This window comes from Puntigrus tetrazona, chromosome 18 (genome assembly GCF_018831695.1).
Source record: "Puntigrus tetrazona isolate hp1 chromosome 18, ASM1883169v1, whole genome shotgun sequence".
Taxonomy (NCBI): domain Eukaryota; kingdom Metazoa; phylum Chordata; class Actinopteri; order Cypriniformes; family Cyprinidae; genus Puntigrus; species Puntigrus tetrazona.
The window spans coordinates 3,170,204-3,193,449 of NC_056716.1; the positions used below are offsets into that span (position 1 = coordinate 3,170,204).

The 23,246-nt window shown below is 38.6% G+C and overlaps 1 protein-coding gene across 14 annotated transcripts in view; it reads right to left on the reverse strand.

Moving 5' to 3' along the window:
- mef2aa (myocyte enhancer factor 2aa) overlaps positions 1-23,246 on the reverse strand; it is an 84,042-nt gene that overhangs the window by 55,329 nt on the left and 5,467 nt on the right. For 12 of the 14 annotated variants that reach the window (XM_043264042.1, XM_043264046.1, XM_043264045.1 and 9 more), the window contains exon 2: positions 21,153-21,295. The exons of the other annotated variants lie outside the window; for them this stretch is intronic. The gene's annotated coding sequence lies outside the window, so the exon portion shown is untranslated. The remainder of the gene's footprint in view (positions 1-21,152; positions 21,296-23,246) is intronic. 14 annotated transcript variants of the gene reach the window in all.

The window sequence follows — 23,246 nt, forward strand, 5'->3', positions numbered from 1 at the left end:
CTGTGAAACAGAACAAGAGAGAAAAAGAGAGAAAACACGTCAAAAAAATGTGCAAAACTCAAAAGAGGAGGTCTGATGCAGATGAAAGTAACTAAACGCAAAGTGTTCCACTGCCTGATACATGCAGGAAGGATATAAGACGGAGACCCACAATGATTTCTTATCTTCACACCTGCTTGTCTTCAACAGCTGGAGATCGGCCCACTCACATGACATTTATTATTAGCCTCAAATTCTAAAACACTGGATAGTGGATACGTAATTGTGATGCTCATTTACCCAATTATTCAATTCAAATTACCACCATTGATCTCTAACACTTACTTAAGGTCACTGAATGTAAAACAATAAATACAACCTCACTGTCTTTACATTTTTTTTTTCACCAAAAAATTGCACAAAAAATTTTAAACAAAGACAATTAATTAATCCTAACAATTTTAAAATATAATTTATATTAGATTACAGTAAATGCACTGCAATATTAATAATGCTGTGATGCCTAAATTAACATTAAGTATTAATTTGTGTTTATTTTTTACACAAACATAATATATAATTATATATATATATATATATATATATATATATATATTTTTTTTTACTTTTTTCTCTTTACATATCCTACAAAAACATCTACGCAATCCTATCCGTCAAACGCTCCATCAGAGCAAAACATGAAGCATCATAATGGCGGTCCGTAGCTGATTGACGGCTATGTGACAGACAGTTAACTGAATAAAAGTAAGCAGACTAATAAGCAAAGACGAAAAGCATGTGGATGCTTCCTGCTGACTTCAGGCCTAAAGAGAAGCAAGTCTTAGCAGATAAGCCAAAATGACACCAATAAGCGGGTCATAAAGTCATCTGTCTGGTTTCAGAATGCACACGGTGCATAATGTCTCTTCGGTCATCTCATCCCGCTTTCTTTACTTGTTTCTCTCCTTCCCACGTATCTCTCTGTCTGCATCTCTCTCTGACACAACCTGAGACACAAGCACACACACCCTGCCTCTGCACAGCGTCTCAGGAGACAGCAAGCAGGCCTCATTCTCCCTCTCATAACCTCGGCTGCTGCCAGCTCTCGCTCCTAAGATGATTAAGAGTGCACCCAGTCTCGGGCTGACATTAGTTTAAATCCTCTGGGCCAGATGAGGCAATTCACACGTGAGAGAGAGCGTGGAAGCCAAGTCAAGAAGGTTCAGAGCACAGTTTGCCCCCGGGGAGCCCACGAGTCGCCCCCTCTCCCACTTCTGTCCCTGTCTCCCCTTGCTAACCTGCCCACAAAGAGCCAGCTACCTCTCAGAGGAAGCATTCATCATCTCCGTCCAGCATGGACACAGATGAACACGTAAATAGAAAATGCCTATGTAACCACATCTCACATCTGAGAGACGCTGAGGGAGGGCAGAAACTCTCTCCTCCGGAGAGGCCGAAAGAGCGCCACGCACTTTGTAGCCGCACGATGCCAGCAAAAAGATGTGGAAGTTGATGACCAGGAGGCTGTGAGTGACCCACAGGAAATAAACACTATAATTACTGGCTGAGCAGAAACGGGTGTTTAGGTGTCTGCAGGTCTCTATTAGGAGTGAGATCACGCTGTCTGTCCACAGAAGGAAACTCTGACAACAGGCAGGCAAAATCAGACATTTCCCTATAACGCATCATGCCAGGCCTCTTAGTCCAGCACTGTTCTTTCTCAGTCACCATGTCCCGCAGCAGGAAGGAAAAACAGTCAGCTCCTCGCTCGACGTTCATCCTCACGACATGTGCGTATTGTTTGTTTTGAGTGTTGGGCATATTCAAACTTTCATGATGGAAATGTGCTTGGAAATGCTACAACATTTTTCCAGGCTGAAAGAATGCAGAGCGGAGGGATTATTTTTCTTTTTAGAAATTACTATTATTAATTTAATAATTGAATTTAATTTAATAAAAATACTCATTCATAATTTGGGTTTGCTAAGATTGTTTTTAATTCAAATAAAAATACTACAATTAAAAATAACTGGCTAATATTTCAGTATATTTCCATGTTATTTATTGCATTTTTAGCAGCCATTTTTTTAAATCAATAAACAATTCGTCTTATTTTTAATACTGAAAAACCTTCATGATGGAAATGTGTTCACAAATCCTCCAACAATGGGAGTTTTTCTTGGTGGGGGTGTGATTTGTGTTGGGCTGAAACTATGCTGGATTGACTGCAAATGCGACATATTCTATTCAGTGTCTATGAACAACTTTTAACTTGAGAGATTAAAACCAAACGGTTTATTTGTTTGCTTTTTAATCAGTCGAACTGAAATGAAAAAATTTGGATTAACCATCCGAAGCTTACAAGCTCCTTGATTGAAAATTTACATGGTTGAAGTTGAAGGCTTTATCTGTGTTTGTTGTGTGCATAACAATGCTGTTCTGCTTATCCAAACACAGCACAACATAATTACATGTATCCAGGCTTGTAGCTCTAAATCGTATTTGTGAGCTGTCATGCTCGTCTTAGAGACCATGGGTCCAGAAGCGTAATGCATTGTGTCATGACATTTCTGTCAACTTAACAGACATAGACAAGCTACGGTCCTGCAGCGCAGGCAGGCTGGATGAAACTCTGAATGACTTGTGTTGCGCACGCCAGAACGGGACTCTATTACCGCACGAGTGTGTTTTGTTGATCATGAGTCTCTGTTTATTTCTCTGAGACATTCTGGCACACTGGTGGAGTGGTAGCGTCTTGTACAGAGATACAGGGAATGGATGTCATTTGGCCTTGTATCATAAGGCCTGCTTTCACTCAGGTTGTCCATGAGCCTATAGACATTTGTTTTGACTATAATGTTAATGAAAAATGACAGAACATGTACAATTATATATACATATACATATAGACAGAATTACAAAAATGTTAACTAAAACTGAAAAAGGTTGGTAAGAGTTTTTGAGTCTTATTTATTTGACATTTATTTGATCAGAAATGTAATAAATGGTATTTATACTTCAATATACTTTCAAATTTAATTTATTCTTATAAAAGCATTGCTAAAAATGCTGTGCTGCTTGATATTTTTATCAAAACCATTTTCATGCGATTTATGTGCGCAACAATGTCTCTACATGTGAATAGTTTAATGATCATGCTCTATTCTAGTTCTTTATAAACACTTGTTCTCTGATTATCTCACTGTACTGACTGTGTTGATGATATATTGTACATGGCTTATCTGCTGCAGTCATATTTAACTGAAGAGAGCAATGTGAATGTATCTGACATAAACAATGTTTGTTTAACACGTTTACAGCGAGCGGGAAAGTGCACGTGAGTAATCTATCCTCCAACCAGCCCTACAGATTCTAGCTTTCATGAAAAGCAGGGAGATTCTTTATGGTCTTTATGGAAAAAAAGTGCCAAGAGCATGATCATTTAACGCTGTCAATCACAAAGCTAATGATATATAAACGGCTGCTTAAACCTCATTCCAATGACAATGCTTCTGGCATGCCTCCTCCTCCCTCACTTCACCTTTATTCCCTATAATTAATCTGGTCCAGGAGAGTGTATTACAGCTCAAGTTCAGTCTTGTGTTCAAGCCCCTTCATTCCGGACAGCCAGAAAAACCAGTTTTACTCTTAAATCACTTTTTAACTGCTAGTTTGCCTGAAAAATTCTTTCATCGTGTACTCATTCTGTTGGCATTACTTTCTTCTACAGATCACAAAAAAAAATTATGTTGGGGTTTAAACAACAATCAGACTCAACATTCTTTGCATTAATACTAGTACTGTCAAATGATTAATCTTGATTACAGAAAGATACACACATAAAGCATATATTTTGAAATGTTTTATGTATTTGCATGTATATATTTAAATTCATATATATATATATATATATATATATATATATATATATATATATATATATATATATATATATATATAAACGTTATGTTTTCTTTATTATATACATAATATACACAGTACACACAAATATTATGCAAACAAAAGCAATAATAATAATAAAAGCTTTTATTTGACGGCAATAATTAATTAAATACTTGTATTGCACAAAAATATACAAGCAAATCATTTTGTTAATAATAAGTTAAATGTAAGCTACTATTTATCATATTTCGAAATAAACCCACTTGCAATATAAAATTATTTATTTAGACAAAATAATGTTAATCTTTACATTTCCAGTAACACTTTCATATAGTCACCAATTCTCACTATTAACTAGTTCATTAATGCCATACATATAAGCATATTAGCTGTTTATTAGTGCTTTTGAAGCACATTCTACATTCCTATTCCTAAACTTAACAACTACCTTACTAATTATTAATAAGCAGCAAATTATGAGTTTATTAAGGCAAATATCAGTTAGTGGTTTGTTAACAGCGAGAACCGGGCCTTAAATAAAGTGTGACCGAATTTTCGAGTTTAGCAGTTTATTGGTACTGCTTACATATCAGTGCATACCTATTAGAAATGATATAAAACTTACATGAAATTGCCTTTAACAATGTGTGATTGTGGTCAGTGTGGTTTATCACTGTTTACCTCAGATCAACAGAGAAGATACTGTATCAGTTTAATTCAAAAGCAAAAGTCACATCAAAAATGCAGTGAACAAAGAAAGAATATCCTGTCTGAGTTGGCTTTATAGAAAAGTATGGTGGAAACAGTGGGGCTTGCTGGCTGTGGGTGGGATCCACAAAGAGTCTGTTGGATCACTCCAGCGCTCCAGGACATGGGCAGCAGAGCCAGCAGTCCGAAAACCACTGCCGATTACATCAGCTCTCCTGAATATTACACACTCTTTCACTGCACGCTATCAAGCCAAAAATGAACGGCAGTCAGCAGAGAATGTAAAACTAAGCGAACATTAAGATAACTGACGTGTGATGTAATTTGTGGCAGCAGTACAGTTCTTGAGTAAAACACGCATTAATATAATGGCAAAAATGGCATTCCAAATGCACTCTTTTGATTCGGTACACCTAGTCAAAGGTTTATCTTTGATTTAAACCAGTCCAGCAGTTTTGAAAGCTGCTTACCAAACATTTGCAGTCACTATGATCGATAAGCAGGGAATATGTCTCTATAGGAGCAACTGCCGGGGCCTGACATGAAAATCAATAGGTGTACACGACCCACAGAATGTGCACAGTAAAGCCGATCTCTAGTGAGACATGTCCATGTGCTTACTGCACTGACCCTGACCTCGCTACACACGGGTCATTCACTTGCTCACCGATGAACACAGGTGCAAACACACTCACACACACTGAAACGGGGGAATATCTTTTCTGGTGTAACGTAATATAGGATTGATCTGCATGTGAGATATGAAACATGCATTTATCTCACACAGTTTGAGATGTGAAGAGGAGAGGCCCCACCTGACATGCCGACACTCCCTTGTCTTATAAACAAGTTAACTCCCATGTCCTTCATACTACTCGGGAGGATTGTGTATTGTAACTGAGATGATCCCATGATGAGAGGGTCTATATAAATGTAAATGATTGCGCTGTTTGTGAGTGTGCGAGTGGGTGTGAGCGTGTGTGAGAAAAACAAGCCGTGTGTTAGTGATAGGCTTCTCGCTCTCTCTCCCTTCGGAACGTGCCAATGTGAGAGTGGGAGGGCTGGTACTGGGGTCAGGCCTTTTCACACTCAATAAAACATGCCCTACTCCCACTGTAATTACCGCACACATACACACACTCACACACCGCTTCCCTCATCTGCCCGCTAAACCTTTACTACCTCACTTTTACACAAACCTATCATTTTGGAGAGTGTTTCTCTAATCCCATAAGTGTATAAACTGGGGTTTCCTGAGCTATATTGAAAACATATCAAGAATATGAGCAACTACGAGCTACAAATAAACTTCCAGGTTCTGTATACAGTTCAACAAGTGTTTGTTTACACAATAAATTGTAAGTATGAAAGTTGAAAATTTGTAAAGGATTAAAAATATAAAATAAAACTTACAAATATATATATATATATATATATATATATATATATATATATATATATATATATATATTTGTGTGTGCTCAGGTGAGCAAGGAGTAAACTGAATTATTAACAACTAAACGGTTTCTGGCAATATAAATGCTATATCAGTATCAAAAATCATCCCTACCTTTCTTCAGTGGTGTAAAGTGAAATGTATTGACAGCACTTGAAAAAGAAGAGAGTGTCACTACTTTTCTTTTTACTTTTCTGGCAGTGTCTAGAATCTCAGGCACCATCATGACAGCGTTGTTTCCTGTGCACAGCCGCCCTGAAAGCTAAACGTCCTAGAACAAGCTGTGGGCAGAGCACTCTCCCTACATCCTGCTCCTCAACTTCCTGTTTTTCAAACCCCTTCAGATGACCAATAGCAGCCAGCCAGAGACATTAGAGAAAGAGCTAGACGGGGTGGGAAAGGGAAAGCAAGAAGCAAAGAGAGAGAGAGAAGAAAGGGGGAAAAAGGAGCCATTGGGACAAGCTTCTGCTCTGATCCTTCCCCTTGTTATCTTCCTGTCTGTAGGAGACTAAACAACTACACAAGTCCATCTCCTGTGTATTCTCCCACCATGTTTATTATGTTTACAACCAGGGCCATTTCGCAGGCGACTCTAGAGCGCTCTTCAGAGCTCTCGCTCGTTTTCTATTCTTTCCATTCGATGTTTTTTTTTTTTTTTTTTTTTAAACAAGCAACACCAGGCTTCCCTTTTTTTGGCCTCCACTGATAAGAAGCTCAAACCTTCCCTGCTTACATAACTATGAATCACCATTCGATAGCACACCAAAGAAGGATGAAGCCGTAAAATGGGACAGATCTGCAGTAGACCATGTAGAACTTTAAAATATAAATCACCACACTGACCGACCACAAACAATAAGCTGATTCTTAATATAAATGGATTGAGTTGCCTCCATTTAGTGTGGCCTTGCTGTTGTGGGTCTGGTGGGAAGACTTTTAGGATTCATTTGGACTGATACGTTGACATAAGAACACAAAAGAAAAGGGGAGGGCGGGGAGCCTGGGCTTTTGTTCTCCGGAAGAGGTGGCTGTGTACCTGCAGATGTGGCGGCCCTGGCCTGGATAGGGAGGAGGGTTGCTGGTGTCTGCCTTTGTGAACATGTGCTTATCTTCCTTTCCAGCAGTCCATGGTAAAGCATCCGGCCCAAGCAGCTTTGTCGTTGTTAATGTCTCCCGATGCTAATCTGACAACGCCACTTTCCTCTCTTCCACCTCACACTTTTTTTTCTGCTGTCTTTCTACCTTGCTTCCTTTCTCTGTGGCTCTCATCTTCTCATTCTTTCCCTTGTTAAGTCTCTCAGTTTCCTCTCTCTACATTCCCTCACCTCTGTTTCCAAGGCAACTAATGAGATATAATTAATAAGATCCAGCAAAGGGGTGTGCGTGAAGAAATGAGTGAAAATGAGGCTCTGAGAAGGAGCGTGTGCGAGCGCAGATGGAATAACGCTGTGCGCGCTCACTCGTAACGAACTTTTCACACCATGTTAACTTCCTTTTTAAAATATGGCTTAAGGTGATGTTACGCGGCAGGACAAATGAGTTTGAAACACATTCTTCTCAAGTTGAGATGATCAGGATATGAGCAGTGTTTCAGGAAAATGGTACATATGTACATGTCAACAAAAAAAAGGGCCCTGGAGGGGAGACTGAAATATGAGGAATCATGCACAGGCGTGAACTAGAGATTTTCTACATTTATATTTCAGCATTTCATTATGCAAAATATAATAAGAGAACAGAATAAAAGAATAGGAACAAGTGCGTAGTAGTAGATAATGCTCGAGGAGAGAAACTACAAAATCTCATACGGTTTCAGAGGCATAACTAGATCGATCCGATAGATTTTGCGATATATTGGCAAACTACAAAAACTAGTAGGCCACATTTGAATGCTACGTCTTATATGTCACTGTCTGATGTTCAGAAAAACTCAACTCAATGTTGATGTCATGCTTCAATCTGGAAACTTGCCATTTGCATCACAAAAAGGAAGGATGTGATTAAAAATAAACAAGTTTCATTTCACACAGTGGAAAACGACAGAGGAGGTGAATATTTCCTTAAAGGGGACTTTATACAATACTATTTGTGAAATACGATCTAAAGACATGTCCCTAGAGCTCCAGGTTACTGTGTATGTGACAGGAGACTGTGTCTATCCTTGGCTGGCCCAAACACAAAACATAGTTTCCCAAAAAAAGAAAGACATTCCCAAAAAAACACTGTAGGCAAAAAAAAAAGACATTCCAAGAAAACATGATGACTTAAAAACAACCTTGATATTGCAAACTCCTCATTCAATCTCTCAGCCGAAGTCTGATCTGTGTCATTATCTCTGCATTAGATACTCTGTGAGACACTCTGGATTTAAGAGTGCGTGTGATATAGATGTTCATATAGTGTTTGTTTGATGAGCAGCTCTCTGATACTGCTGAGCAGGCAGCCATTGGGTGGTTAATCTCTGCTAATGACTGCACGCTCCATTCAACAACTCTCCTCTGACCGCGCTGTACTCCCTGTCCGGATCAATGCCAGCCGAGACGATCTGCCGCACATCTCGCATATAACTATAACAGGGAAAAGCTTGGTGTCAGAGGCAGGGAGGTGAGGGAGACAAAGCCACTTCTCACCTCCAAAATGCCATCACCACATCCAAACTCTCCCAGGTCTGAACGGCTGTAATAACAGCAAGAGAAAAAAATTCCCAAAATACAAGATTAATCAGGTTTAGGACATTTATAGGTAAATATCACCCATGTCATCTCAAAACACATCTCAAAAAAAGTGGATGAAAACAACCTCCAAAGTTATTTTCTCTCACAATAAAGAGTTGACTCATTCAAAAGAATCCCAAACCATTTCATGTTGACATCAACATGAAAAATTAGCATATTACCAGATCGCTTGTTGGTCTTTTCGTGTAGGTCTGAATGAAAATGCAAATTCATTCTTTGCCACTAGAGCTGTTAAATAACAGTTTCCCTGGTAATGCTGTACACAAAGCAGCACAAACACAAACACAATGAAAATGAGACCAATCGGACCAATCACTGCAGATTAGCGTCATGCAACGGAGAATTTTTAAAAAATGAATTGTTAAATGAAATAGGTGAGTTGCTGAGCAAGTAATGTAAAAATGAATGCATATTATAAGACATTGAAAGTGTTTTTGACCTTGCATGCATATCAATCTGTTATAGGAGACTTAACATATGAACCTTCCATTACCCATAACAGGGACACTTTAAACAATAAATGAATAGAATACTAACTGTGACCCTATAGTACAAGCAACGTGGAGAATAGATGGATGAATGCTACCAGTCACTCCAACCACAACAAATTCACACAGAAACTATGAAAACAATATGAGTCTTAAAATATGAGGCTCAAAATATCACACGTTTGCTGTCCTCTGACTGGATGAATTCATAGGTCTGTGACCATCATAAACTGAACAAAATCAATTAACTGAAATCTGCAGCATGGCTTTGGCTTTAGCGTGTACTTCTACAGACTGTAATTCAGGGCAAAAACATAAAAATACACTAGAAACCATGCTATTGTCATGAATAGAATGTCTATTACTTTTAAATTCTAAAAACAAAACAAAAATGCTAAATTCAGAGTGAGAGAATGCAGAGCGCACACTAGACGTGCCCACAATCAATCAAGGATTTTAGCAAGGTCGAGAGCTGGGAATGGGGCGGACTACGCAAGGTGACTTTGACTGAGAAGATGCCTTGGGGGCCATGCTGAAAAAGCCATGGAGAAAACTTCAATATGGCTCTTGTTCCCACCACTGTCCCCTCCTTGATCATCCATTACATCATTTACTTTCAGCTCTCGCTAAATGTTTCAAAGAAAAAAATGACAAAGACATCTGTAAATGTAGAAAAGTCGCAAGCAGACAAGAGCAAAAAAGAAATAGTGCAACTAGCCTGACTTAAAACTAGCCTTTGATTGCAGTTGTTAGGTGTGACGTGCTACTGTGAAGTTCACTCTTCAGCACATGGTAAATGTCATGACTGATTTAAAGCAGGCACTCGTTGTGCACTGTCTGTGTGTGTGCGTGAATATGACAGGCAATAAGAAAAGGACAAAAGAGGGTGAAAAAAAACTTGTAATGAAACAAGAGAAGTATCACTATTCTTTTTACCACCACCCACCCCCCCCCTACCCTCTGGTCGTGTGCGGTAGCAGCGTTGTAACATAATTACTGCTGGGACACTCATATTCCCAGTGATCCATTTGCGTCAGTCAGGTTTCCAAGCCGAGCCGATGAATGGATTCTCAGTTTCTCAAGGATAAAGCGATGACCCTCTCCTAACAGTTAGATCCATTTCATGTGGGGAGACCACTACGCTGGGTGGGTGAACGTTTACTCATGTTAATTGTGACTGGGATCTGGGATTTTGGAGTTTATAATAAAAAATAATGGATCTCCAAGCCATCGGTTTAGTGTAAAAGAGTATTATCTAAACAACTGTTTTACACTGAATCACTGTGTTCGATGTTTATATCGGCCAATTTCTAGCTGTTTAATTAAAATGATCTACAGAAAGACGACAAATGACAGAGACGCATTTAGCTTCTATTATGTGACACATTTCATCGAATGAAACTATTTCAGTGGGAAATTATCTTAAAAAAAAAAAAAAAAAAAAATTCAGCCTCTTCATAATTTTCTAATTTTTTTCACCCAAGTGACCTTGGCTACATCAGAAGAAAAGTAATTTAAAAAGTGGAGCAACTTATTACATTTCGATAAGAAACTATACATGAAAACAACAATCTTTTCTTTACAGTAATATGCTCTGATGAATCAATGAGAGTCAATAGTAAAAGATGATTGTACTTGCTTTTAGTTATTTGTTTGTTTGTATATGTCACTGCTTGTAATTGTGTTATTTGTAACTCTTTTTATATATTGTACCTGCCTTTTATGCTGCCTCTTGGCCAGGTTGTCATTGTAATTGAAAACTAGCTCTCAATTGACTTACCTGGTTAAATAAAGGTTATTATTATTAAACCACATAAAACTGACTTTTATTCCCATTTTTATTCCTCAATTAATATTATCTTACTCAGAAATGTCAGTAAAATCAGTTGCGAATACAATGTTGTCTTTAAGTGGGCAACTTAAAGCTTACCAACCAAAATATCAGGGTCTTTGATTGATGTGTGATCGTCTTTGACATCGTATCTACACCAGCTCACTCAACATCTCCATCACAAGAGAAATCAAAAAGAAAGAACTGCGAGCTTGTCTTGAAAATAATTTCATCACTAAAATCTATTATGACAGTATGTCAATGTGCCGGCAGAATGTCTTGACACAAAAGTCAGCATAGGATTTTTCTTACTCCCCACTGGTGAGTCTCTCAAGATTATGCATTATTAAACTTTATTTAAATGTGCTCTTTGGCTATACTTTTTTTTTTTTTTTAAAAAGGTCATAGAGCGTAAAATTACAACAGGAGTTCAGAGGTCAGACTTTGGCACTAAAACTTTCAATCTTTCAAGTTACTTTTAAATGAAACTTATGTTTACTGTGATTCATTTCAATTGCATGATTTTCACAAAGAATATTCTGACTCTCCTCTAGTTTTCTCACCCACTCTCACTAACACTAACAGCATTATAGACACACACACACACATAGTCGGTGTGATCTCTAGATGTTTGCATGAAAGCATTCTTCTGGACTTGTTGTATGAAGTGATGGCATGTGTTCCTGGCTCTTTTTGCATGACCGTCCATCATCACAGAGAGAAAGTGAGTCATCACCAGAGATAACTAATCCCCCACTGATGCACAAAGTGTCTACCCACCCTCAGAACTACCCCCCATTTTGCCCAGAGCCACCCTGTGAGCTGTGTTAACTGGCATGGCGGTCTTTTGATGTTGCGCAGATCTCAGCTCAGAAATGATAAACAGTGGAGATGAATTGAGATTTTCTCCTCAGGGAACAGTGGCGAATGAGTATTAAAAATGCCGTGCATTAATGCATAACGTGCACACAACTCATAGAAACCTCTTCTGCACAGACAAATCACTCACAATGCTGGGACTGCTTTTCAAAATCTAGTGAGCTGCCTACTTAGAGTACAGTTGTGCATTACAGGGAATGAATTTAAAGACACCACGTTTACCTCAAATCAAACAACAAATACACAGCCTGCTGTTATTGTGCTATTAAAACTACTGGCACAAAAAAAATATGCAATCTAAAAAACCATTTCCAGATATCACCAAATTGACTAACCATCTACAGTGTGATTACTAAGGTAATGTCTGTAGCTAAACAAAAAAAAAATCCTCACTTTAGAACTCCAACTGTCACAGCAGACACAGAATGCTTTCCTCTGCCTGACCTGTGAGATACTTTAGCTTTTTACAGGAAAACTTTAGAACGGCTTACAATAAATATTTGATACTATGCTCTTTCCCTATGACATTTCAATCCTCTTCAGTCCCACTGTTCTACAATACTCCATTATGTAAAAGGTTTATGCAATCCAGGCAGCATGGATGCCAATGACTCATAAACTGGGAAAGGTTGTGAACTGATGAGATTATATATATATATATATATATATATATATATATATATATATATATATATATATATATATATATATATATATATATATATATATAGAAAGATTGATGCACAATAATCTCTCAACAGACAAACACAGACAGCGTAACAGATAAAAAAAGACATTCTATGAAAGAAAAGAAGGCAGCAACGATGAAGCTACATATCATTTGCTTGAAATCTAAAGCAAAAAGCTGTTCAGGATAAAAATGCTTCCCCTTGTGTGATTTTTCAAAATGACATGATGGCAACCCGACCCATAAGCTGAATCTCTCTGGGGCCCTTGAAGAAAAATGCAATTGCAGAGTACCCTACAATTTCAAGAGAATGTCAAAAAAATCTTTTATTTGGCAAGTCAAACTGTTCTTTTAATTGCATTATGGGCTTAAACGGTAGAATCCACTTAGTGTTATTTAGCTGGAGTCTGTTGTTAAGTTTTGCAGAAGGTTAAAACCACTGACTCTTTGTTTTGCAGAACAAGACCGCCTGATGAGAAATGGTTCGAGACGAAATGAGAGAAAAGAATGTCACCGTAGCATACATGCTCTAGAGAGGCTGCCGTGACAATTTTTACTTCCTCCATTCAGCGCAAAAAACAATTTTAAAATATAGATATGCTCTTACATAAACGTCTGCTTGCAGCTGCGCTGGTGTTTATGCAATGTACTGTACAATGGAAGCACTTCTTTAGAAAATGCTTCTCTTTAACTAATGGACTCTAAATGCAGTCTCTCTTAACTCAACACAATGAACTAATGTTTGAAGTGCACAGATATGCGTTGTCTGCGTATGTTTGCTTTTCGGTTAGCGGGAATTCTTTGGTCTGTGTAGCATAACAAATAATGCTTTCCTTAGGTAAAGCAAATCTTTCAGTTGCCTTGTTCTAATGAGTTTTCAAATATGCAGAGAAAGAAAATGCAAACATTGGTTTAGGAACACGATATGGTTATTCGTCTGATAAATTAATTCATTACTGAATCCAAAGGGTTTTCATGTGCTACTAGTGGTCCAGACGCTCCAGTGAAAGAGATGTGACATAGGGGCAGATGAGAAATACAGGTTCGATCCTGAGCTGACTCGTAACCAGCTTTAAGACAGAGAGGAAAATCTAAAAATAAAATACAAAGACAAAAGGGTCTAGTGTGACGCAGTGCCAGCGAGAGTGAGGCCCTGCTGTTTTCCTTCCCAGGAATCTTTTCAGCCCAACTGTTCCCTGATAGCCTGTGGCCTGACTGGGTGGTTAGTGACGGCCTAGCTCTCTTCCCATGTGTGCTCTGAAGCAGGCTAGCAGCTAAGCCACTGACAGACAGCCGATTGGAGAAGAGGGGGAGGGGGCCGGCCGAGCGAGAGATAAGACCCCGGGTGTCAGAGATGCTGGCCAAGTATGGCCACAGAGCAGCTGGGATACCAGGCCCGAGTTCTATTTCACCTGGATCAGCAGAGAGAGAGAGAGAAAGCTGGCAACAAGCAGAACTTTACGCACTTACGGGTGTAGTACAACCAAAGAGTTTGAGAACACAGTGACATGACACGGCACACTTGGCGGAATCAATCACTGTATAGTGTAACCTCAATTTTTCCACTCAAATACCTATTATTTATATATAACCAATTATTATACTTGCCAGTCATCGTATTTGAAGACTGAACCATGTTAATGCACTTGTGAAATACTTCACCGAGACAAAGTCGCATGTGCATCTTATTGTCCTGTGTACTTTGCTGTTTTTTAACTGCTCAGACTTTTACTGAGGGAGTGGCGTCATGTTTTCCCTCACTGTAAAGTGCCAGCACCAGAGGGAGGGTGATGTCATGCCTGTAAAACTGATACCTCCCTGTCCTGGCTTCTACTTCTTTCTCCTTACATGGCAGAGGTCAACTACTTTCATATCGGCCTTTCAGCCCGTACCAATCTCGCCATGCTTCCTCTGCGATATCAGGGTATCGGCATGGCAAGGCGAGTGATAAATAGACGGACACTGCTGACCCGTGAGAGTTAATCTCATCAATGTGCAAAATCAATGAAAGGGGAAACCTAATAAAACATGTACACGCTACAGAGATTTACTATGGTTAACTATTCACGATATTCGGTTACGGCTCAGAACAGGATACAAGACTATGAAGAGAAAATCTCCATGACGGCCAAAGCACCCGAAGCTAGCGGATACTGTTCTCAGTAAAGTTGTGTCATACTGGTTTTAAATCAATGAAATGTGCTGAATTCGACTTAACTGAATGGACAGAAAACAAGCTGATGTTTCTCTGAAGCTTGAGATTGTTTCCATCCGGTAACAGAATAGAAATCAAGATGGAAGAGGGCCCGGCAATAGTCGGATTCTTCAGCTGAACACCAGTAAAATAAAAGACCCCATTGAAATAGCGCTGTGTTGAATATGGATCTAAAAGCACAGGCAATTTCCCTCTCAGCACAGTTAAGACAAAGAGCTCCATTTACATCCAGGATGGAGCTTTTTACATGGACATCCTGCTATCAGTGTGCTGCAGACAGTGGAAAGATGGAAAATATTCCAGGTGGCCTTGACAAATCACTGGAGTCATATATTACTGGAATTACGTCTTCACAAATTCAGGGGATTAGGGTAATTTAAAACTCCCTCACAGTTAGATGTGACAGCGTGCCAGAAGTATATCGGCAGGGTTCACAGCCAGATCGGACATGTGTTTAGGGTTAGAGCGGAATCGCACTGTACAAAAGACAGTAATTTAGCATTTTATATTCTGAACGTATCTGCTTGTCATTACAATGATATAATGGCCTCATCTCCAGCATGGGTTTCTCTTTCTTCTCGCGGTAGCTCGTGATCGGAATAACTCAGTGCTAGAACTTAATTCCAAAGGAGAAGGAAAGTCAATAATTAAATGTCCACTAATAGCAATTTACAGTATGCTCTCCTACTGTCATGTATCAAATCTTTTATAGCCCTTTCCAACCACAACTCACCGAATCTCTCCAACAACTGGGAAAAACACAGATAAGGGCCCCTTTTCTTCCTGTTTGTGAAGCGCAGCTGCATTATTTCCTACTGTGCCACAGGTTCTGACATGACCTGAACCGCAACAATCCTCATTCAGGATTAACTGATACAGTGTGACAAAACAAGCAAAACATTTTTGGAATGACCTTTTTGTCAGTAATTAATTATAGTTTTATTTCCTTCATGACTGGATGCGTTACTCTATCTAGCATTATGGTTTTATCGTTCTGTCAGGTTCAAGTCAGTTTAAAAGCTTCTGGCAAGAAGGAAAAGTCTTGTTAAACAAAAAAAAAGACACACCCAGGACAAGTAGATGGTTTTGCTATTATGATTTACATGCCAAACATGCTTTCAGCTCACTGTGACATAGGGCTGGGCAATTTATTGAATTTTTACAATTTATTCACAACGCTTTTGCTGCTACTATAAAACTAAGCAACACTGTGTACACTGTGATGAGTTTAATGCACATCTAACCTGACGTAAGCTGCATTTGAGTTAAATTAATTTCTATGAATCAAATAATCTAAAATTATGATTAATGTCATTTTTGTCAATCAAACAATTAATCTGTGGCTTAAAAAAGTAATACATAAATAATAAATATGCAGATATTTAATGTTCTTTATCCTTATGCATTGAGTGAAGTCATTGCATATAAACAAAAATGAAATACTGCATATTCTTCTTTTAGATTTTTCACATTTATGCCTTCTTTATTTTTATCTAGATTATTTGCATTTGTAAACTAAACTTCACTAAAACTAAATATACTGAATTTACTTTTTGCATTTAAATTCTCAAATGTTGTTCGCTACAGTGACTGCTCAGTTGCACTTACTGACAGTTCCTCAATCAACAAATATCAACATATTATATATTAATATAAAACACTTAATTAAGTCACATTAAGTTATTTACTGAACATCATCAAGAGTTTTTGTAGTCATTTCACCCATCACTAGTGCCTGCTTTATAGACAAAATGATTTTGGCATCAATAATTGTGAAGGAAGTCTAACTAGCAGAAAAAAAAACAGTATTTTATCATTTTAGAAGAAGTGCTTGTCTTTTTAGCTGAAAGCATTACAGACACTCTGGCATTACAACTCTGTCATGAGTGACAGATGATGTGCCATTATGTGATAACAATTCCTTAAAACTACAAACGCAGTGATGATAGAAAACAATAATGTGGCATGAAAACAACATCACATTCAAAACCCACCCACTATGATATAAGAGAAAAACAACAAGCCAGAAGGGATGTCGGCTCAAAACAATATAAGCACAAAATTACTGTATGGTTCTTTTGAGACATGTTTCTCTCTAGGTGTGTCCACGATAGCATTCAATGCTGATATCCTGAGCACACGGAGCAGTGCGCGGCTGCAGTATGAAGCACATATGAGTGCCCACAGAGCAGAGGTAATGAGAGACAGTGGGGGGGTCGGCTGAACACAGGTGCAGTCTGCCTCACTCCTCCGAGCCATCAGCCGTGCCTGTCTCTACCACGCAATTCACACAAGCCCACCTCAAAGCCGCACTTGCTTACGTATGCCCTCAGTGACATCACTTGACAAAAGGAAGGCTGTGAGAGAAGACTTTCACAAGCTTTTAAAAGTTATTCTTTCGCATGTGCTCGGTCTCACGCTCAAAAAACAAATAGTTATTAGAGGTGTTCAGTGTCACATGATCTATCAGAAATCATTCTAATATGCTTATTTGTTGCTCAATAGACATTTTTTCTTCAAGAACTTCAAAAGAATGGCATTCATTATTTGAAATATAAATATTTTGTAAAACTATAGGTCTTTACAGTATTTTTACCAGTTTACTATAAATTGATATTTCTATAAAACTTAATTAAACAACAATTATTAGCTGGGTCCTAGAAGGACAAAGAGTGTCATATGATCCTTCAGAAAACGTTCTAATATTCCGATATGACCTCAGTAAACATTTCTTCTTTTCCGTTCTTTTGAATATGATGGGTTTTTTTCAGCTTTCAAAAGGAGAGCATTTATTTGAAATAGAACTATTTTGTAAAATGATACATCTTGACTGTCATTTTTTTATCAGTTTACTATAAAATTGATACTCCTCTAAAACCTAAATAAATAAACATGTCCCTGACAGAAGACAAAAATGATTTGCTGGGTCCTAGAAGGATGTCACATGATCCTTCAGAAAACAGTCTAATATGCTGATCTTGTGCTCAATAAACAGTTCCTTATTTTTTTGTAAATATCATTTTTTTAATTATCACAATTTTTTAGCATTCTTTGAAATTTCTTCATGACTCTTTCTTGAAAGTTCAAAAGAACAGCATTTATTTGAAAAAAAAAAATTTGCAACATAACAAATCTTGACTGTCATCTTTGATCAGTTTACTATAAAACAGATATTTCTATAAACAAATAAATAAATATGTCCCCAACAAAGGACAAAAATGATTTGCTGGGTCCCAGAGGGATAAAGACACACTCTGATGACAAGTACAACAACAGATAAAAGACATAATCCTGATCACAGTGGCACTTCAAGATAAACCTGCACTCATAGGAGTTCATAATGTAGCTTGTGTCAAGGCTAATCGTTGACCCGCAAAATGAGATAATCTACGGTAAGTTACCCTCCATGGACTAGACGGATTAGTGTTCAACACTTGAAGGTTTTTGTTTTGTTTTGCTCTGGTGTTGAGTAACATGGGCCTCCTCCCTAAGCTGCCCTCTTAACCCTGAGAGGGCGGCGTGGTGGCAGGGTGAGGAGGCAGAGAGGAAGAGGATCAGTAGGGAAAGAGGATTAGCAGCTTTGGGCTGCTGCTCTGGCTCCAGCCTCACACCCGTGATGCCGAGGACCCAGCCACGGCCCAGAGTGAAAGGGACACCTGAAGCCAGGTTGTCAAGCATGACTGCATCTTTAGGAAGGGCGAAGGAGACAGGAAAGAGGCCGTCGATCCTTAAGCCGCTCTGCACTGCTCAGCAGGACATGTGCTGAGTGGACCGTATGGGTGGCTTACCGCCAGAGGTCACAGCCAAGGACAGGGCAGTCGAAAGGTCAGTGTTAGCTGTCTCTTTAGACAATGCAGGCATAGTTTTCACATTGAGCGGCATTAAGAGACAGATCATTGAAAACATCATTAAGCACGCCTTTACATCAAACATGTATGGGTTTCTAAAATGTCTTTATGCATGGAAAAAACTAATTTGTCCGTTAACGCCAGTTCAAAATTACAAACTGAACTTAGCAATACAATGCTCCCTAAAAGCTCTAAAATGCTTACGATATTAAAAACGATCTTCATATTGTTTAAACAGACATTTGATACAGTGTGGCTATGGCACGCTGGGACTACAGAGTCTCCATTAAACTTCTGATGGTCATTAATGTTTAATAGCCTTTAATGACTGTCAGAAGTTAAATGGGGGTTATTGACAATTGAATAAACATATTAGAAACTACAAAGATGGAAGTAGAAAGTTTGTGTTTACAATTGTTTTGGTCGGGTAACACTGACAACTTATCCCGGCATTCTCGCCTAAATTTGGTTCTTGATGATCCAGACAGACCCAATGGCTTTTCTAGGTAGTGACAAATAGAGAAACATGAATACATTCAGCTGACGTGTGTCTAGCCAGATAATTCTCAGTTGTAAGTCCCTCTCACATGCTCTTATTTAATTATAATTTTGTGCATGCTTTTTTGCCCCAGCCGTTCTGCAACCCTGGCTATGCACTTTAAATACGATTTAACCAATATTAACTCTGAAATCTTATCCTCATGTCAAAAAGTGAGCTGTATTTTCATGTGGTAAGGAGGCCTCTGCCAACTTGGATGCTAATCCCCAGGCCAATGGTTTGGAAATCATCATCGCTACATATTAAGAAGCTGCCTAATAAAGCTAAAACTGAGGAGCCTAAGAACCTGATAGATGGTTTTATTTGGCAAGTGCAGTGGAAACCTATTTACGGCTTGTAACAGACGCAGTTGTGTGTGCATGCGAAGTAAATGAGGAGCTAATATTTTGATACACGTCTTAAATGATGGCTTTTCTGTTTGCCTAACATGTCCTCGTATCCTTTGGTAACTTATTTAGAATCAAAAGTGTGGCAATGTGGTGTGGTGGTGGGACAGGAGGCAGCCAGAGGTTTCTGGTTTTGGAGCTGCTACTTATGGGGTGACCCCGCTGGGACATCGTACATTCCGCTGGGTTAGAGAGCCGATCCAAAAACCACAGATAATAGAGGGAAGTCAGCGCACAGACTAAAATCAACTGAATATATGCATGTGAATGCATATTCATAATTCTGCCCTTTATGGTGATAAAAGCGGCCCATTTATACGCCTTTTATCGAATGAAAAAAAATCCTCCAAGATGTTCCCAGAGGAGGGAAAAAGGTCTGCATTGCCCACACAAGCAAACTATGGCTCAAACATTATCTGCTGGGCTCAAGATTCTGCATCCTGCCTCCAGGTCTCACGGGAGAATGCTGGAATCTCCAGCTCAATGATAGGGTTCCAATAAACAATGAATCACGCTGCTCTGAGCAAGCGTGAAAGAGAGCCGTTGCACAAAAAGAAAACCGAGCATGATTTAACGGACGTGGTGCAAAAGTATGGCACATTCCATTGGGCTGATCTGAAAAATATTTCGAACAGAACTGCTAAAGTGTCTTCACACTCTGGGAAAAAGAATAGGCCTACGACAAGAGCGTTCAAACAAGTAATGAGCATGACGCGTCAAATACAGAGTCAATGACGTCCCCTGAAAACGGCCTGTTTCCAGTAAGGATTGCACAAATGTGTCATTAAATGTGTCACTGAGTGGTTTTGTTGTTACTTGTTTTGGTCTATTTAGAGATGACAGCAAACTAACATTTCAAACATTTTTAAAAAGCATTTAATTTAAGCTCAGTTAACTTACAGATATTTAATGCAGATGAAACAGATTTTACACAATCTGAGTTTCTAAATAATAGATTGCATCACATTATCAGCAGTGACACATAAAAAATGAATAAACCTTTTTTCTAAAAAACTGACAGACTAGCAAAATTACATACCAGTAGCCTTGTTTAAAAAAAAAAAAAAAAAAAAGGTCCAGCCTCCGCTTGTTAAATAACATTCGTGGCTAACTTTGAGACTGAACAATGCATCCTTTGCCAGCTGCAGCTGACTCAAATAAGACACTTAAGAACAGGGTGTTTCACTTTAAATTCTGCTAACATGAAATTAAACATGAAATTAAACACTACAGCTTCTGCATGGCCAGTGTAACTCCTATTTTGAACAAGACAAATAACTTGTGTTCAACAAAATTTCACCATATAAATCATATTGTGCACGTAGTGTACGGCAGGCGCTCAACATTAGACGTCAACTGACCATATGGCACTGTATCATGTTTACTTCATTAGATTTAATGCAAAAAAAGTGAGCCTCTGTGTAATTAAAACAGATGCAGCATTGTTTGACAGGAAGAGAAGAAGAGCTGGGCTTACCCTAACAAACGAAGCAGCGCAATCCTCGGTCCTGGACCCAAAATATCCAGCTCAAGTCTTATTTACGTTCTTTCTTCCTTTGCTTTCAATGCTTCTCTCTACTTGGAGCTTCCTGGTGCTTTCTCCTCCTCGGGTAAAATGCCCTGTTTGAGGGGGAAGGGAAGAGAGGAAAAGTGTTTCGCTCAGTGATTCAGAAGCATGGTGTAAACGCCAGCCTTCTCTTTCTGACAACCAGCGTTAATTGCAGATCAGACTCGCCCACACACTCCAGACTCTCTCTATTCACTCTCTCCTGGAAGGAGCTGAGAGCAGGCTGTGAGATTGGAGTGCTATGAACAGCACAGTGGGAGATGCTCTAACCCCCACCCTGTGCAACACCAATCACCACCTCTGGAGCTCGACTTCACCACGGCTGACTTTATTTCACAAGAACGGCAAAGGCATGGACAGACGCCCATGGGACGACGCGCACTGAGAGAGAGCGCAACGTATAGCATACGCTATAAATCTGTCGCGTTATACCCGATGAAGTGTAAACTACAGTCTACAGGAAGCCTATGGGAGAAATATTAAGAAACGGGCCTGAGAAAACTTTTACAGCCAAAGTGCATTCAGAGCTCTAGCTGGAAGATGCAAGAAGTCACATGTTTGTTGGAATGACGATTAAGGCGGTTGAGTCTTACTTGGAAATCTTGTTAGATACTGATTGCATCAACTAGATTAGCAGTGACTGGGGTCGAAAAGATGAGTAAATGATTTCAATTAAATGAATGTATGAAATATAAAATAAACATAGCATTAATAGCACCGCCATACAGAAAAACAACACCGATGTTGCCAGTATGTAGTAAAAAGGAACCATACATAAACAAAAGATGCTTTATTAACAGTACAGCACAACACCAATTTCAAGTGTGATGTTGTACTTTATCGGATTTGAAGAGGGGCATATTCAGTGAACAGCATTCAGAATATTAAAAGAATTCCTTCGCTGACTAATTCATTGTCGAGTGTGTAAACAGAAAGCTATTGAGTTTCAGTGTGATGTTTTCAGTGCTGACTTTGCACCCATGTTTAGTTTGGGCTTATTAAACTATAATGAAGTCGCACAGAAAGCCAGATGGAAAAAGTGTGATGGCATTATACATTTGACTGGGATATTAATTCTTTACAATGTACCTCAGATGAAAACGAGGGCGGCAAAACAAACTTAATTAAAACATACTTTTACATGGTTTGCAACAAAATATAAATGATATTTCAATCAGAGCGCACAGAGATCAAACAATCAAAAAGAATCAATTCTGACACAAAGGCTGATTAAATCCCTGTCCTTCACAAATACATACTTCATATTCACTTATGATATTCTATAAAACACCAACTTTATATTATATTTATATTTATATCTGTCTGTACTTACGTAAAAAAAAATAGTTATTTAAATACAATACTTATTGTATTTACGTTGTAGTGAAAAAACACTTGTGCTGCTGCTAAGGTGCAGTATGTGTCACACGGATTTGCTGTAGAGTTAGAGCGAGTTCAAGAGTAGGGGTAGAGTCAACAGTGTAATTACAAATTTTATAATTATAGGACAATTACAGAAATTATTTACAGATGTAATTACATGGGGGTACTTTTCATGTATACGTGATACACGTAACAAACGTACAAATGTATTGTGCTTTATTTAAATACGAGTGCAAAGTAGTTGCAGGCACTTTATATAAAATAGGTCTAAAGCTTATTTTTTTTTATTAAGCCTATATATTTCTATTTCTTATTTATTTTGAAAACAAGCAAGCACGGAAAAGGTGCTCTCGTGCAAAATCTTTTTTTGCACTTCCTTTCCTACCATCTCTCTGTGCAGCTTGAAATATTGAACTAATCAATGAATCTACGGTGTGCTGGGCCCTGACTACTGGCTGTAAGCCTCTTAAAAGCCGAACAATCAGTGGGACAGACAAACATTCTTCCTGAGGTCATTTTCATGATGATGTACCGTGACCTGATTGCCTGCCTCGTGTGGCTCGTAATTACGATGCTTGTCAGACACAAGCAACAAGCAACCCTATGAACACAGCCCCATTC